Raw genomic sequence first — 18,119 nt, 5'->3', positions numbered from 1 at the left:
TCACGTCCCCGAGGCCTAGAGACAGCAACGAGAAGCCGCACGTCTCCGTGCACCGTTGCTTCGTGAATGCTGCCGGCGGGTCCCCGCGAGGCGGCTGCGGGCGTGGGAAGGACGGATCCCACCAGCCGGTTAACTGGGATGACGGAGGGAAGCGGGTAAGGTGCTCAGACACCACGTTTCAGCATCTCGTACCCACCCCCCGCCCTGCGCAGCCTTGGCCGGTTCCGGAACCCCGGCGCCTTCCCTCGGCTCGCGTTTGGCCCGTGTGAATCTCCGTTCAGACGGTTTGCATCCGAATTGCTCGAATGGCGGCGAGATGAGGGCACCCACCTGGGTTACCTGCCCCCTCTGTGCCTCAGTTTCCTCACCTGTAAAATGGGCGTCACGCTCTTTGCCGGACAGGGTGATAGCCCAGTGTCTGTCACGCGATAGGTGCTCCAGGGGTGGGTCCTGGTCGTATAAAAGCAGCTTTGGGTCCCAGGAGACGCTTGGAGAAGGCGTTTGTGTATTATGAAGATTTCTCTGGAAGTCGGGAGAAGTACGCTCTTCGTGGACTTGGTCAGAGGTCTGCGGACTTTTGCGATTACGCGTTCCCCTCTGTCTGTTGGAGGCTCAACCGACCGAGCCACCCAGGCGGCCCCACAACGAGTGTTAAGAGACGTTCTGATGTCCCAAATCCCAAAGGATGATTCTAGGCGCCCCACTTTGTATCCCACAAAGTCTAGGTCCTTCTATTATTCAAAGTGTGCTTCCGGGATCCACGTAGGGCTTGTGAGAGACAGGGAATGAATGTCACAGCTCACCCTGGACCCGCCCCCGCTGAGGCAGAATCTGCCTTTTAACAGGGCGCTGAGGGGACTGAATGTGCCTTCCAGTTTGGGAGCCGCTGGTCTCAGGAACGTAACCGGGGGGAAAGCCCTCGATTTTCACTTTCCTTCTCTGTCTGGTACCTTCTCACCACCTGAGGTTGCACGGCTTCCGTCGACGTCCGGGGAAGAAGCTGGGCCCCCGGGGTTCTGCACCAGGTTCCGCGGATCTGCCTCGGAATAGAATGCCCCAAGCCAGGCTTGCTGAATATTTTCCATTTAGCCTATATTCAGCGGTGCCAATTTGGAGTCATCCCCAAAGACAGGGCTCCTGGCCTCCACAGTTTGAAATGTAATTGCCGGGCAATTCCATAAATCTGCTTCGAGAAGGCCCCGCGATTTTTTTTTTTTTTTTTTTTTTTTTGGAGGTAAAAAGCTAACAAAACTAATCCCTGGCCGTGCCTTGAAGTGGACTCAGATGGAAATAAAATCTTTCCACAAAGTGAGCTTTGGCCCCACTTCCTCATTTCAGGTCCAGAAATGACTTTCAGAGAGCATGTTAGCAAGAGGCGGAGGGGGGGTGGGCTCCGTCACCGGGCAAGCACGCTAACGGGCAGGGCTGCACAAACATTATGTTTTAATTCCGAGGCTGGAAGTAACTGTTAGAGAATTCATCAGACGCTAGACAGGAACTGGCCTTGGAGTCTGCCGCCCCGACGCTGCCCGGAGTCTGAGTGGAGTGGAGTCTATGCCCGCTGTTCGGGTCCCGGCCAAAGCCAGGCCTTTGGTTACCAGCAGGCCTGGTGGACTTTCTGAGAGCGGAAGGAGGGGAGCGGTGGCCAGGCCGTCGGCCCGGGCCGAAGACTGTAAAAAGAGCCACATGGTGAGTCCCTGGTGGAAGGCAGGATGTGCTGGGCGGTACAATGGCAGGACGTGTCTGTGTTTCCTCCTCCACTGAGTTTGCCCCCTTGGACGCCATGCTGGAAACCAACAAGGACGTTACGGGGGACAGATCGTGCAGAGGGACCACTCATCCCTTTGGCGCCAGTCGCTTGTGATGGCAGACGGCCGACTGCCGCAAACTATAATTCCCAGTGTCCTTTGCGTCTGGCTAGGATTAGCCAACGGGAGCCTCCACTGGGGGATCGCGGATACGGTGATGGGAGATGCTGAGGTCAGCCTCCCATACTCCACGCTCTCTCTGACTTGAGGGGCCTCTCCGGGCGGTGGCTCTATTGCCTAAATGGCTCTAGCTTTTTCGTTGTCCCTTCCAGGGGGGTAGCCCCGGCTACTGGACTCTGGTGACATCACCTCCTCCCTTGGTCTCTCCCGGCTTCCCACTCTTGCTGATCTCTGAGCCTGTTTGCCCTTGAAGCTCCTCCAACATCTTTGTAACTAATGACCTGTGTTAAACCCTTTTTCTCGGACTACCTGGCTGGGTGGTCAGACTAGAGACTGACCAATAAGTGTTTAGGGTCTGAAGGAGCAGCTTGAATGAGCTCAAATGAACAAGTACTTAGGGAGCGATCCGTCAGTCAATAACTCGTTCCGTCAGTCAATACGTAAACAATGTATCACAAAGACACGGGTTATTCCAGGGATTTGGAAGAAAAACACTGAACAACAGACCAAGAACAAATAGAAAGCAGGAAGCTTCCAATATCTAGACAACAAGAACTAATAAGGCAGCCTCCTTAGGATACAGCTTTCGAGATGAACCGGTTCCAACTGCTTTCCCTCCACGTCTCGGGGTGCAAGCATAACCTTGTTTTTGTTTTGTTTTTTTAATGATTTTGAATTTTTTTAAAAATTATTTTGAGAGAGAGAGAGAGCAGAGAGAGAGGGAGACAGAGAATCCCAAGCAGGCTCCTCACTGTCAGTGCAGAGCCTGATGCGGGACTAGATGTCATGAACCACTGAATTGTGACCTGAGCCGAAGTGAAGAGTCAGACACTCAACCGACTGAGCCACCCTGGTGCCCCGGGCATACATTTGCTTTACTGAGTTTTGCAGACACTGTGATTTTCACAAATTAAGGGCTTATGGTGACCTTGCCTCCAGCGAGCCTATGGCACCATTTTTCCAACAGCATCGGCTCACTTCGTGTCTCTGTGTCGCATTTTGATAATTCTTGCAACAGTTTCAACGTTTTTCCTTATTATTGTTGGTGTGGTGATCGGCGATCGGCGATTACCACTCGCTGAAAGCTCGGATGACGCTCAACGTTTTTCAGCCAGAAAGCATTTTTTGATTACAGCTGTGCCCCTGGTGTTTTTTAGGCACGACCCTATTGCACACTTAATAGGCGACGGTAGAAACATGACTCTGATAGGCACTGGGAAACAGAAGCATTCACTTGACCCACTTTATTGTGATACCTGCTTTATTCTGGTGGCCCGGAACGGAATGCCTGAGGTCTGCCCACACTCGTGGTTCAGTCTTTGGGAGAGAGGGGCTCCCGTGGCCTGGGTCCTGAGGCCACGAGTTGACGGGAAAGCCCAGGGCACCGTGACTGACAGTCCCACCCAAACTGCACACATCTGGGAAAGGAGCTCGGGTTAGAGAACAGGGCGATTTGGTTGGGGCGGGGGTGCTATTCAGTCCATAGCGGTTCCCTTACCTAATGTAGCAATAAGGGCATCCGGGATGAAACCGTAAACCCAGAGTACCCTGAATGTACCCTGACTTGAGCTTCTACCGTCTTCTTCAGCTAGGAGCACCTCAATTTCCCTTCCAATGACGTCCCTGTTAGACTGCTGGATTGTCACTCTGAGCGAGCTGGAGGCCACCGAGGTTTTGAGGAGAAGAGGAACACGATCAGATGTTTTAGGTCAGATCCCTCAGGCAGAGAACGGGTGAAGGTTGGAAGGTGAAGGAACAAACGGGTATGGAGCGTTAGAGAAAAAGAGCTTTAAGGAAGAATGCAAGGCAAGGTTGGCGGGGCACTCAGGCCCATGCGTGATCCATTTCCGGTGTTGGGCATAGACGGGATTTGCCCTCCGTGCCATCACGGGAGTTCGTAGGCAGAGGGAGAGCTTGAGCCAGACGGGGTCTACCGGTTAGTTTCAGGCCAACCAGGATTATTAATCTATCCAGCTGTCGCGGGTGGGAGAGTGATGGATGGCTCTTGGCTCCATTGGCACCGGCTGGGCTCTGTGTCGTCCACGGGAGCCTCTGAATCCCAGCCTCTCTGGCTGGCGGAGTCTGGGCTTCTAAGTGGAGAGTGAGTGGGTGAGGCAGAAGGGTCTACAGGAATGAATAAGACACGCAAGCTGCCTCCCCAAGGAGCTTACGTGTGAGCGAGAGAGTGAGGTATTAAGCAAGTGAAAAGGAGAAATGTATCATTGTAAATCCTGGCGAATGCCAAGGTGGAAAACATCAGAATCGGGCAGGGAGAGGGTGGAGGGAAGTCCTCCTGGGGTGAAGTGGCATTTGGGCGGAGACCTGAAGAAGCCTCAGGTTTTGTGCAAACCGGGAGGGAAAAGCATTGGTGGCCGAAGGAACAGGGGATGCTAAGAGTTCGGGGCTAGAAAGGCTTTCCTGGATTCAAGGAAAGAAATGTAAGAATCTAAGTCTGGTGGGGGCAGCAGGTGCAAAAGGAATCCTGTTTATCCAATAAAGATTCTCCAGTCTTTTTTTTTTTTTCTGTTTATTTGGCGGAAAAGTAGAGAAGGATGCACAGGCAGGAACATGGAGTTTCGGGGGGGGCGGTATTTTATTGCCCATAATTATTTTTTGTATCTGGAAGAATTACAGGATGGAGGTGTGAGTAGCAGACCATCGATGCTGGTGGTCACTCGGCTGGTTTCTAGTATTCTCGTCGCGGAGTCGTAACGTCCCAGCTTGACCGAGTCACGAAATCTACTTGAAAACTTTATTTTGCCCGGTGCAGAGCCTTTCCATTCCAAAGCCGGTTCGTGTTCCATAGGGTTTTTTTTTTTTACTTTTAATGTTTATTTATTTTTGAGAGAGAAAGAGAGAGACAGAGTGCAAGCGGGAGAGGGGTAGAGAGGGAGGGAGACACAGAATCCGAAGCAGGCTCCAGGCTCCGAGCTGTCAGCACAGAGCCCGACGCGGGGCTCGAACTTACCAACCGTGAGATGGTGACCTGAGCTGAAGTCGGACGCTTAAACAACTGAGCCACCCAGATGCCCCAATGTCCTAGAGGCTTTTAATTCGTGCCGTTGAGATTCATTCGCACCCACCTCATCAAAACAGATTTGTTTGGTTTCAGAATCCACACAACATCGTTTGGTACCCAAGAGACCTCACGATCTATGCAGCCTCCCTGGCCGGTGGTGTTCCGTCAGTTCTGAACAGGATCCAGGGTGAGTTGGGAGCCTGGCAGTCAGAAGCTTTGTGAATCATCGGCAGCTGAATTCTGCATTTTTTTTTTTTTTTTACTTTGTTTCCAGCTTGAGAAAAGGATTAGTCCCTGACAGTATTTTAAAGAGGTTCTACTCGGCCTCGCTGCTGTCTGAGATGAGGTGATCGCTCATTCATTCAACAGGCGTTTAGTGAGCACTTACTATGTTCCAAGCACTGAGCTACAACGGCAAGTGTGCTATCAACATGGGTATGACTCATGCCCCGTCCTCGATGCAACCCCTAAATGGAATCTGCCGTCTAGTGAGGGAGACAGTCTACAACGACACCCTCACGACACGCGAAGTAACTTAATAGCACATGCAATTTTTCAACAATCCGCAAATGTCTCTGGAAGCAGCCACAGGTGCTAGACAGCGTTCTGGGCGCTGGAAACACAGCGGGAAACAAAACAGACACCGCCAAAGTGGGAGATTAACAGCACCGAGGTTGAAATGAGAAAATGTACATACGGCCCTTAGCTCTGGGACGGTTATTCCCAGGTTTTTCCCTCGCTCTAAATCTTCGATGGCTCTCCCGTGCTTAGGGGGTGATGACGTCCCATCCGGCTTCTTTACCAAATCAGGCCAGTTCTGCTTTGACCACTTTCCAGCCGTGCAACTGTGGGTGAGTCGCCCGTGTTTTTCTGAGCCTCAGTTCCCTTTCCTGTCGACCGGGGATGACAATGGGATCCATCACAAGGGGAGTGTTGTAAGGACAGGACTCAACACTCAGTGAATGTTAGTTATTATTATTATTATTATTATTATTATTATTTTAAAATTTATTGCTACTTGTGGAGAGTCTTAATTATTTAATTCCTCCGTTTCACGATAGTCAGAGCATCTTCAGCTGGATACATGGCAAATCAGCATAAAAATATATTTCCCAGGGGCGCCTGAGTGGCTCAGTCCGTTGAGCATCCAGCTCGGGATTGTGGCTCAGGTCATGATCTCAGGGTCGTGGGATCCAGCCCCGCATCCAGCCATGCTCAGCATGGAGCCTGCTTGAGATTCTCTCTCTCTTTCTCTCTCTCTCTCTCTCTCTCTCTCTCTTTCCCTCTGCCCTTCTCCCCCACTCATGCTCTCTCTCTCTCTCTCTCTCAAATAAAATAAAATAGGGGCGCCTGGGTGGCTCAGTCAGTTAAGCATCTGACTTTGGCTCAGGTCGTGATCTTGTGGTCTGTGGGTTCGAGCCCCATGTCGGGCTCTGTGCTGACAGCTCAAGGCCTGGAGCCTGCTTCGGATTCTGTGTCTCCCTCTCTCTCTCCCTCCCTCTCTCTCTCTCTGCCCCACCCCCTGTTCATGCTCTCTCTCTCTCTCTCTCAAAAATAAATAGACATTAAAAAAAAAAAGAAATGGTCATCACAGAAGGCTTCGCTGAGGAGCCAGCATTTGAGCTAAGATGTAAATGATGAGAAGGACCATTCATGGATAGATCTGGGGATGCCTGTCCTAGGCAGAGGAAACAGCACATGCAAAGGCCCTGAGGCAGGAATGAAACTGGTGCGTTTGGGCTAACAGCAAGGAGGGCAGTGGATCGCAGCAACGTGAATACAATGGAGAGGGTAGGAGATGATGTCGGAGCGGTGGGCAGGGCTGGGTCGCAGGGGTCCCGGTGGCCAGAGTATATAGATTTTATTCTTTTAAAATTCTTTAAGTTTGCTTATTTATTTTGAGAGAGAGAGAGAAAGAGGGAAAGCGAGAGAGGGAGAGGGGTAGAGAGGGAGAGAGAGAGAATCCCAAGCCCCCCTCCACCCAGTCAGCACAGAGCCTGATGTGAGACTCGAACCCACGCGCCGTGAGATCACGACCTGAGCTGCAGTCAAGAGCCAGACACGTAACCGACGGAGCCACCCAGGCGCCCCCAGATTTTATTCTTAATGCAAGGGCAAGCCACTGGGGGAATCTAAGGTAAGGAGCGAAAGAAGGTGACTTGTACGTTCAACATCATTCCGGATCGCAGGGGCTCCCCGGGGGCTTCTGGGAAGCCTGTTGTTGTCGACCAGGCAAGAGAAGGGCCTGGCTTAGGTGACAGAAATGCAGAGACGTAGATGAACAGGGGGTAGATTCCGGGACGAACCGACAGCTGCGAAGGAGCTCTGGGCTCATAGCCCCGGCCTGGAGCCGCTCATGACCCCGTGAGAGAGACAGAATGGGCGTCGTGCATCCGCTACCCGTGACGAGAAAGCCTCACGCGGCCCATCGCAGCCCTGAAATCGCCACCGACCTTGCCACACGCGGAGTCCCGTTTCCTGCACGAGGCTCCTTGAGAACCGAGCTTCTTCTCTGAACCCCCACCGGCCCTGGGCCCGGTGGACTCCCCGTCCTTGTGCACCGCGCATATCCTGTTGGCCGCCTTGAGAGTTCACCCAGCCCCGGCTGTTAATGCCAGTATATTGGCAGTTCGTACTTACTGAAGCCTTTGCAGTCTTCAGCCACCCCCACCAGGATCCTGTAAGCTGGATCTTACTGGGCCTCCCCCCAGCCCCCCCATTTGACAGCGGAGGAACTTGAAGCTCAGAGAGTTGAGGCCGCTAGTCCCCGGTCACACGGCGTGTAGACGGCGACATCAGGATTCCAGGCTGGCTCTGCCCGCGTCCGCAACCAAGCCTCTGAGCTGCAAAATGCCATCCTTTCTCCTTCGGGGATAACCAGGCTTCAGCTCCCATCTCCTTAAAGAAGAACGTGGGAATAAGCGGACGGGCTGAAGAACTCAGCTCACTTACCTCTCGCTTGCTAGCTGTGTGCCCTTGGCTAAGTGACTCGCCCTCTCTGCTCTCCCACCTCAGGTAGTGTCTGTAAACTTTGGTAGGTTGGGGCGAAGAGACCGTCCCAGACCACAGGGGCACATTGGTGTATGTTCGGCTGTTGGCTTAGAGTGTGGAGGATCATCTGTGGTCAGAAAGGTCTGCTCTCAGGGCGCCTGGGGGGGGGGGGTGCTCAGCCGGTTAAGCGTCCGACTTCGGCTCAGGTCATGGTCTCGCGGTTCGTGGGTTCGAGCCCCGTGTCGGGCTCTGTGCCGACAGCCTGGAGCCTGCTTCGGATTCTGTGTCTCCCTCTCTCTCTCTGCTCCTCCCCTGCTCGCACTCTGTCTCCCTCAAAAATAAACAATAAAAGAAAGAAAGAAAGAAAGAGTCTGCTCTCACTTCATGGCTGTGTGGCCTCGGGAGAGTTACTTTACCTCTCTGGGCCTCGTTCACGGAAGGGGGCGATAATGAGAACGTCTATTTCGGTGGGTTGCTGGAAGGGTTAAACGTGTCCGGTGCGAGCACCCAAAGCCTGCTGCTTATTATCACTGTTATCTTACAAGGCCAGGTTCAAGGTTCACCAAATGGAAGAGAGGCTGCCTCAACGACCCCTTTTTAAAGCTACAGAAGGCAGCGGCTGAATTCTCCCCGGCGCGAGTTATTCGGCCTTTACGCGTCCCCTTGACCCACCCCTCCCTCTAAGGTCCCCTTCCCTTCCCCTCTTGCGATTTGATGATCCTGAACCCGGTGGTTTGGGTCCGGGAGTTCAGACAGCCGGCGGTGCTCTGGAGCTGTAAGAGTTAAGCCTCGGCCGACTCACAGACGCAGAAGAACGCCACCAAGACGCGAGGGAAATATTTCCATGTCCGATAAGGAGTAGAAATGGGGCAACTCATTCCACATGGGCTGGCGGGGCGGGGGCGGGGGCGGGCAGGAAGGAGCGGGCGGGGTCCGCAGCCCGCGTAGCCGGTGGCCGGGTAAGCAAGAGGCTCGGAGTCCTGGGCGAGGAGGGGGGCATTGCGGGAGGGCACCCGAGCTTTCTTACGGGGCTGGGGTGGGGGGGCGGCGAGAACGCGTGTCAACCTCTGTCGTTTGGAAGAAATCGCCGCTTTGGCGACAGCGGGCGGCGGGGAGGGTGACGTCCATCTGGGTAAGATTTGGGTGGATTTTAGAGGAAAGGAAAAAAAAAAAAAAAATCACACCAGCCCATCTTGGTGGGCTGTTTGGCAAGACCGGAGAATGTGATTTCCCTTAAAAGCCGTGCCTGAAAAATAAATTAAATTCCGCTTGAGTTGAATTTGATTAACCAGCCGTTTGGCTGGCTTCAGCCCATTGATGTGGGTTACGTTGTGTGCTATTCTGATCCTGTCCTCCGGGCTCTTACCCAGCCTGTGCCTCCTGCCCGGAGCGCTCTTTCTCCTGATTTTTTACCAGGACACTTAACTAACACTTACCTAATAGTGTTTCCCGGCCAGGCGTTCTCTGAGTGCTTTCTAAAACGCTAACTTCTCTATAGTCCTTCCAATAAAGCTGTAGGGTCGGTACTATTATTAACCCCGATCTGCTGAAAGTGAAGCTGAGGCGACCCATCGCCTCCCCCCTCAGCTGCTCAGAAACCGGGGGGGCCCCGCCCCAGCTCCTATGCACCTGACCCCCACGCTGTACCCTTCCCTGACTCTCAGAGTGCCTTCTGGCCTCTACCTAGATTTCCTGGCCCGGGATGCTCTGTGAGCCTTAAGAGCCGGGCGGCTTGGTGCTCCTCTCATCTCTTTAGGACCATTTATGTGCCCCGAGGGAGTCACAGAGGTGACCCGTTCGGATTTCCCTTCGCCAAAGAGGTGGGCGGTGCCCTCACCCACACAGCCTTCCCGCGGGGCCTTCAAGACCCGCCTTGGCTTCAGACAGGGGTGCTAGGGCCTGGCCATGTTGGGCCAGCGATCTCTGCTCCGGAGGGCCCCTTCTGTTGACCGAGACTGTCGCTGGAGGCCATTCTGCTCCCCCCTCTTTCCTTTTCCCCAGCCTAATGAGAGCCTCGTCCCCATGCCTGCTGTGTTTCTAGTTCTGAGCTCTGTGGCTCTGGTAGATGCTCTGTGTTTGTGATGGGGTAATATTTTTTTAAGTTTTTTACAATTTATGTATTTACTTTGAGAGAGAGAGAGAGAGACAGAGACAGAGTGTGTGTGTGAGAGAGCAGGGGAGGGGCAGAGAAAGAGAGAGACAGAGACAGAGAATCCCAAGCAGGCTCCACACTCTCAGTGCAGGGGCTGATGTGGGGCCCGAACTCAGGAACCATGAGATCATGACCTGAGGTGAAATCAAGAGTCGTCGGCTTAACCCACTGAGCCACCCAATCTCCCCTGTAAACTTTATTTATTTATTTGTGTTTTAAGAGAGAGAGAGAGAGAGAGAGAGGGAGTGGGAGAGGGGCAGAGAGAGAGGGAGCCACAGAATGTGAAGCAAGCTCCAGGCTCTGAGCTGTCAGCACAGAGCCCGACGCGGGGCTCGAACTCACGAACCGTGAGATCATGACCTGAGCCCAAGTTGGACGCTTAACCGACTGAGCCACCCAGGCGCCCCTAAATAAGTTAATTTTGGTGTGTGGTGTCGGGCTTCAGATCATTCCTGCTCCCCCATCTGGGCACGCCCTACCCCCATTTGAGCAAGGTCCTTGGTACCCATTGCTTCAGAGAGAAGTTGAGACGGCAGAAAATGAAAGAATACAGAGTCTCATCCTGGCTTTTCAAATTCAAACTTGGGCCACCTTTAGTGGGGAACTCGGGTCATAGACAGTATATTTGGTCTTGATTATGAATCAGAATGAGCGTTCATATCCCAAGTTAGAAAACAACGCCCAGGCTGAGAGGGACGGAAAAGATGGAGAAAACTTGAGGACGGAAAGAGGGAAGGGGGCCTAAGGGAGAGGTCCAGCCTGAGAGGCTAAACAGACGCCAGGGCCTGGATCAGCCCCTTCCTGAAGGTACATCCACGAACCAGGTGGGATCTGAGTGGCACGAAATTGTCCAGCCCTGCTCTAGTGAGTCCCGGGAACTACCCCGGCTGTCCTTCCTGGTGTTGTCCAGCTGGGACCTCATTTCAACCACAGCCAGAGTGCCGCGGCCAGTCTATAGGACGCGAGACTACCCGAGACTTTGCTGGGTCCTGGTGTGTTTTTCCCCTCGGAACAACCTCCCCTTCCATTCATTATCTCACGCACCTGTAAGATGGACGATGGGGGCCCTGAGCATCACCGTGATGTGTGGTGGTCCAGAGGATCAGAAAGCCCCCCACATACTCTGTGTGGGTGAGGCTGACTGGGACCAGCATGAGTCTGCCCCTGAGCTGGGTGGGTGAAAAGATTCCCCTGGTCTATGAGCTTCTAGCTTTATTCAGGTCTTGGCTCAAATGTCACTCTCCAGAAAGGTCTTCCCTGACTTTGGACCAAAGTCTCACGTATTCACCAACTTACGAGCCTATTTCTTCCCGCTTGCCACCATCAGAAATTGTCTTCCCTAGTTATTTACTGGTTTAGCATCTCTGACCTGCCTCAAAGGTGAACTCTACAACTCTAGGACCAGGGGATCTCGCTCGTGGCTCCACACCGGGTGCTTGGTCCAGGGCAAGCCACATCCGCATCCTGTAGGAGGCACTCAGTCCTCTAGAAGGAATAACTGAAGTCCTCCTCGTGTTCAGAATGAAGCCCAAACATGCAGTGTGTTACTGCGGACTTCTTGTTGGCAAATGGATGAATGGATCCGTTGAAAGGGGGTGAAGGGGAGGGTGAGAATGGCCGCTGAGATGTGGGTTGAGGGCAGACCAGTCATGGGAGCCAACTTAGCCAGAGCCGGGGCCAGGTTGGTGAACTTCAGAGTTGGAAACGGTCCAGGCGGACATCTCTTGCTTGAGGTTAGCAGCAGAACACCAGCCTGCCTGTCTCACTCCTCTTTCTGTGAGGTAGACCTTGGCCAAGTTTGAAGGTATAGCCTCTTCTCCACCTACTTTCATTTCAGTAGGATGAAATTCCTGATCACTTAACTCGCTTTATGGCCTTTTAAAAGCTTCTCTGCTGGAGCCACAAATCCTTCAAGGGCCACCCCGAATGGGGAACATCATTGGCTTGCTCTCTGTGCGGGCCCTCGGTGGGCGATAAATCAGTGTCCTTGATTCACTCTGTTCTTAGAGCCAGAGACAGGAGTTGCTTGCCAGAGACGGTGAACGGGCCAATGACTTTCTGGAGAGTGGATCTTCCCTGAAGAGAGCAGAGGGGCCGTCAGGAAGCAGCTCGAGGGGTATACTGAGAACACTTGAGTCATATTCTCTATTTGAGTCTGGGACCCAGGGGGTATCTCCAGTCCCCACTTGTTAGTTGGTCAAGGGGAGAGAAGACAGGCCGGTCAGTGCTCGGGGGGGCTGGTCTGTCCCGGCGGGCTGGCGAAAGACAAACAGCCTAAGAACCGTGAAAGGGAGCATAATTAATGAGTATTCAAAAGACCTTGACAAAAATATATTTGTACCTCTATATATTCCTGTAGAAATCCATGTTTCTAAAATGAAAATGAAAGAGCGCGGGCAAGCCAAAAGAAACAAAAAATATATATACGTATAATCCCTCTACCTAGACATAACATCATTAATATGTTGTGGTTTAGCCTTCCAATAATTTTATGCATAAATATATATGCTTTTTATTAAAATGGAGTTGTACAATATATTCCGTTGTATGGCCTGTCTGGAAAATAAGGGTAGAGCTACATCATCATTTTTGATTGTTACATAAGATTCCAATAGATGGATGGCCCGTAATGAAATAGTAATTTAACCCACCTACTACGGCTGACATTTAAGCCATTTCCAAGTTTTTGCACTCTTGAATAGCGGTGCAGTGGGCACCTTTTCATGTCTGTCCTTTCGTATGTTTCTGCATATTTTTTAAATATCACATTTTAAAATGTTTTCAAAATATTATAAAATATTTTTAAATATCACATTTGTGATGTCTGAATTTTAAACAGATTCCTGGATTGGTGGCTCATAACCACGAGCTCGTTCAACGTTAGCACCGGTCTCATCCCCAGCAACTTTTCAGAACTGCTCCCTTCACCGCGCAGTTCCATGAGCTGTCCTTCTTCAGACTTGGCCTTCTTGAGCATTTTTACTTTTCTAACAAAGACATCATGGAGTGGATAAATAGGCTGGCAAGACTTTTCCGTGTCTTTTCGATGCCGTCTGGAATCAACTTATTGACTGCTTCTTCCAACTCATTTGCACCTCTTGGGTCATGGTATCCATCATCTTCTCCTGAATCTGGTGGACCCATTGGTGCCGAGCATAAGAGGGCTTCCCAATCTGATTGTTGAGTTTTGTCGTAAAACCAACACAAAACAGACAAAGCAAATACCCATCGGTAGTCTTGACATCGACATGAGCTCCAGTCATGGTCTGCCGTGTTTTGACCAGAGAGCGCATTTTGTCACGGGTAAGATCGATGCCATGGAAATTAGTCAGGCAGCTTTTGCCCTGACCCTCCTCAATAATTCACTTGGGTTTTCTAAATACGACTTCATCATTCTGCAGATCAGCAAGGTTCACCTCAAAAACATGACCCTTGAGACCATCAGGTGCGATTTTGGTTCTTTGAGTTCTCGTGTCTAGTGTTTTTCTAATATTTCTTACATTGAACATAGCCGGTGTTTTCACATCGCACCACTTTCTTAGAAAATGGATCAGGGGCGCCTGAGTGGTTCAGTCGGTTGAACGACCGACTTCGGCTTGGGTCACGATCTCGTGGTTCACAAGTTCGAGCCCCTTGTCGGGCTCTGTGCTGACGGCTCGGAGCCTGGAACCTGCTTCAGATTCTGTGTCTCCCTCTCTCTCTGCCCGTCCCCCAATCATGCTCTCTCTCTCTCTCTCTCTCTCTCAAAAACAAATAAACCAAGAAAGAAAAAAATGGATCCACCATTTTCTTCTTTGCTCCTTTCTTGCTGCCTTTCATAAGGTGCTTGTTCTTGCCAACCACCATGGTGCTGCTGGGGGAGCCACAAGGGCTGTGCGTATTTCTTTATAATAAATTAATTTAAGTGGAATGGCTGAGCCAAAGGGTATGCACATTTTTATGATAGTTTTGGATAAATGCTGCCAAGAAGACTTTCAACAAATGTGTATCAATTAAATGCTCACGAGAAGTATTTATGAGAAGACGCCCTGATAGAAATTACTTTAAAAGCAGCATGTGTTTGTGAAAAGGCAATCAAACAACAGAGAACAATAAAGTGAAAGTCATTGCTTTAATTTTCCTTCCTAGAGAAAATTATATTTTGACTGCACTGGTCTCAGATCCCAATTTCTATCCAGTCTCGATCCTGACAGGCGAACTGCACCCTCTTTGTAAAATTTGCTTCTGGACTATAAGCTCTGGGAGGGCAGAGGCTATATTTGCTTGGTCCACTTTTGCACCCTAGCCCCAATTTCAGGGCCTGGCATACAACGGACATTTGTTGTATCAGTCATTAGTAGGTGTGGAACTAATTACCCCCAAATTCAGCAGTTGAAAGCAATACACGTTTGTGATCTCAGTTTCTGTGGGTCAGAAATCTGGAAGTGGCTGGGCGGGTCTGGCTCAGGGACTCTCATGAGATTGCGGTCTCATCCGAAGGCTTGGATGGGGCTGGAGGCTCCATTTCCAAGGTGTTTCCCGCACATGGCTGAAGTCATGCTTGCTTCTGGCAGGCAGGGGCCTCAATTCCTTGTGATGTCGATTTCCTACAAGGCTGCTTGGGTGTTCTCGCCACGTGGTGGCTGGCCTCCCCCAGACAGGTGATCCAAAGGAGGGAGCAAGGTGACAGTTGAAGTATCTTTTATGAACTAGCCTCAAAAGTCACACTCTGTTATCTCTATAACATTTTCCTGGCGACCTAGGTCAGCCACTTTCAGTGTGGGAGGATCTTCTGCAAGGGCATTAAGTCTAGACAGCAGGGGTCATTGGGGACCATCCGGAAGGCTGGCCAACACATTTACTAAAATGAGCTGAGTGAGTGATTGAGTGAATGAATGATAGCCTCAGAACTGGAAGGGGCTAATGGCGCTCCCTATGTCTTCTAAGCCGTTCTGTGTAGAGATGGGATAATTATCCAAGAACTGAGTTTGGACTAAGCTGTGTATGTGCTGTAGAAGCTGCTGGTCTGAACTATTCCTGCCCTGAGTCAGGATGGGCAAGCAAAGGCTGACAACCTTTCAAGACATCTGGGAAATTCCCAGTGGAGCATGGTGGTTCAGACCATCGGCCCAGAGAAAGGCTGGTTCTTACCCACCTAAGGAATGCCAGGCTGCATGTCAATCAAGGTAGGGTGGGTCATTTGGCCAAGGGAGGTCACTCTCATCATTGGAATACTCAGTAGTTTATGACCTCCATAAAGCCATTAGCCCTAGGAGATGAGGGGAAAGTGGTTACCAGCACCCTCTGCCTCTCTGGGGTCCATTAGCATCAGGGTTGTAAACTCGGTCTCAGGCCATGGGTGACTGCTTTTATTATCAATCAATTACTCGTGCTTGTCAGCAAGTCTCAAGCTTCCTACAAGCCTAGAATGTGGCCAGATAACCGTGGTGACTCTGTGCAATTAAGATCTACCCTCCAGGGCTCAGTTTCCCCACCTACACCGCAAGGCTCGTGCTAGATCAGAGGCCCCCACACATCTCACTTCCAAAATCGATTTCTTTTATTCTACTTCCGTTGTGTCTATTTCATGTTTTGAAATGGTTTCTCCAGCAACCAGCATTCCTTCAAAAAACCTTATTTTTCTTCCCCAGTAATCTTAGTAAAGACAAGCGTCTTTATATAAAAAGAAACATACAACTGACAGACGCAAATTCTGACTGCCACAGGTAGGGCTGCACCCGGAATGCGTATGAGGCCCCAGACATATATTTTTTGCAGAGCCCTGTCTATGTAAATGATCTGAGTTGCCTGAAATCGGCATGTGAGGACCATTTGGGTGGCACGGGTCTGTGAAAGAAATACCACGCAGGCCTGCGGAAGTGATCTGTATCCTGCAAGTAGGGCTGGCCATGGGGCCCTGTGACAGCCCCAGAGGTACAAGTCCTGGAGCTCCTCAAGGCGTCTGGTTGGTCTCACGTGTGGGTCAGGGGGTCAGAGCACCACAAAGGGGAGTAACATGGACCAGGACCCATATGGGTCCCATCCAGACTCAGAGCACTCTGCTTAGACAGAGCAGAGCTGTCTGATCCCAGGCATCAGAGGGGACGTAGAAAATTTCAAGCGGGGGGGGGGGGGGCTGGGGCTGGGTCCCCTCTAACTCAGATCCAACGATCAATCTAAGGATCGACCCCTGGACAATCAACACTTTCGTGATGAGTTGTAAACGCTCTGGCCAAAAATGAAATAAACACATTTCTGTTCATCTGCAAAGCCAAGTCACTGCTAAAGGAACAATTCTGTCCGTGCACTGGAAATCAAGAACAAAAGTTGAGGCTCAGTGTTGGTACCTTCTAAGATCATGGAGGACCAACCACTCCCATCGTTCTACTCACTACTTTTCATTGAGCAGCCATTTTGCCCGAGACCTTCTGCACATACCATTTCTTAACCTTTATAAGAAGCCTGTGAGGGAGTCCCTCTTACTGATGCATAAACTGGGATTCATAGCGCCTTTGGGCAGAGAATTTGCAGGCGTGGTTGGTCTCCACGAGTTAATTCTCTAATAATTGCATCCAACATTTACTGAAGGCTTTCGATGTGGCTGGCACTGTTTTGAGTACCGAGCAAATATGGGCTTGCTAACCCTCACGACCGTACGTTGAGGGAGGAACTACCACCATCCCCATTCTATAGACAAGAACACAGAGGCTCAGAGGGGTTAGATCACAGACCAATGTCACAGAGCTCATGTGTCACGGAAATGGGGTTTGGAAGCAGACCCTCTCCCGCCAGTCCATGACCTTTAGCCACCAAGTTACACTGCCTTTCTCTACCTCACTTTCCCAAGATGCTGAGCCGAAAAGTATCTAGCAAGTGGATCTTCTGGAAGAAATGTTCATGGACAACGCAAGTTACTCAGCTTTGTCTTTGGAGGTAGAAAACTAGACTTAAAATTCGTAATGGGCAATTCATTTGTCCCACCTCTCCGAGCCTCAGTTTCTTCCTCTGTAGAATGGAGACGATCTCGTCTTGCTGGAGGACCACCCAGGGAGGTCAAGGTGGTGGGTGAAAAGAGCCTTGCTAGCATTTCCATTCTTAGCTCAAATTACCCAAGGAAGTGATGACTGACTCATGACGAGGACAATCTTCATTGCGTGTGCAAAATGGAGGTAAGCTCCCGGGTAAGCAGGTGGGGGGTGCGTGCTGATGTCAGAAGAAACGCCGATACCTTGTTTGGCAAGACCTGGCCTAGGCGGAAGCGGGGTAGGCTGGAGACTGGAAGAAGTTATGCATCTGTGTCCCGGGTTGGGTTTTCTGGAAGCAGACACTGAGGCAGAGTTTGGGGTGCGAGGTGTTTATGAAGGATCGACACCCATGAAGGAAGAGGTGAAAGCATCCCTGGACAGAAGGAAGGACGGTCTTCAGTGCAGACCTGGAGAACATTGGCTGGCTTGACGAGGAGGCCGGGAGCGAATATTGCGACACAGTTGTCCTGCGTCAGGGCCATACTGGCTGGGCATTTAGTCCTCCATCCTGGGCCCCTGGAAGGGCATGACCTTGGGCCAGTGGCTCTCTGCAGCTGAGAGAGATCTGAAGGAGCTGGCTGCTGGGGGCCACCTGCTGACCTCCCTTCCTGCAGCTGGATGGCAAGTCCTTCCTTGAAGAAGGATCCAGAAGGCGCATCTCTGTGCTGGCCAAGCCTGCCGGAAGGGGGGCAAACCATTAGTTAGCAGACTCCCTGCCACCCTGTCTGAGTCCCCCAGCCCTGGAGGGGGATACATGTGTCTCACTGCCCAAGTCTCGTCTGGCCATCAAGAATGCCCTACAACAGCTCCTCGTGTGGCTGCCGATGGTGGCCGTCACCTCTGCAGAGACCCTCAGGCTGGTCAGTCATCACAGAGCTTCACTGGGAATCCTAGGAGCTCTTCACTCGTGGCCCAAAAGCTGGAAATGGATGCTTTTGAGGTTTTTGTCCTTCAAACCCCAACATCTGAAAACACGGGAGGCCAATCCTTGGCCAAGTAAGGTTTACAAAGACAGCCTGTTTCTG

The 18,119-nt window shown here is 51.4% G+C and overlaps 1 pseudogene; it reads right to left on the bottom strand.

Annotated features, from left to right (window-relative positions):
- Positions 1-12,921: 12,921 nt before the first annotated feature.
- LOC132665090 (small ribosomal subunit protein eS1-like) lies at positions 12,922-13,936 on the bottom strand (annotated as a pseudogene).
- Positions 13,937-18,119: the final 4,183 nt, after the last annotated feature.

Source organism: Panthera onca, chromosome D3 (assembly GCF_046562875.1).
Source record: "Panthera onca isolate mPanOnc1 chromosome D3, mPanOnc1 haplotype 2, whole genome shotgun sequence".
Lineage (NCBI taxonomy): Eukaryota > Metazoa > Chordata > Mammalia > Carnivora > Felidae > Panthera > Panthera onca.
The sequence above is the reverse complement of the archived record's forward strand: the minus strand, read 5'-3'. Positions and strand labels throughout refer to the sequence as shown.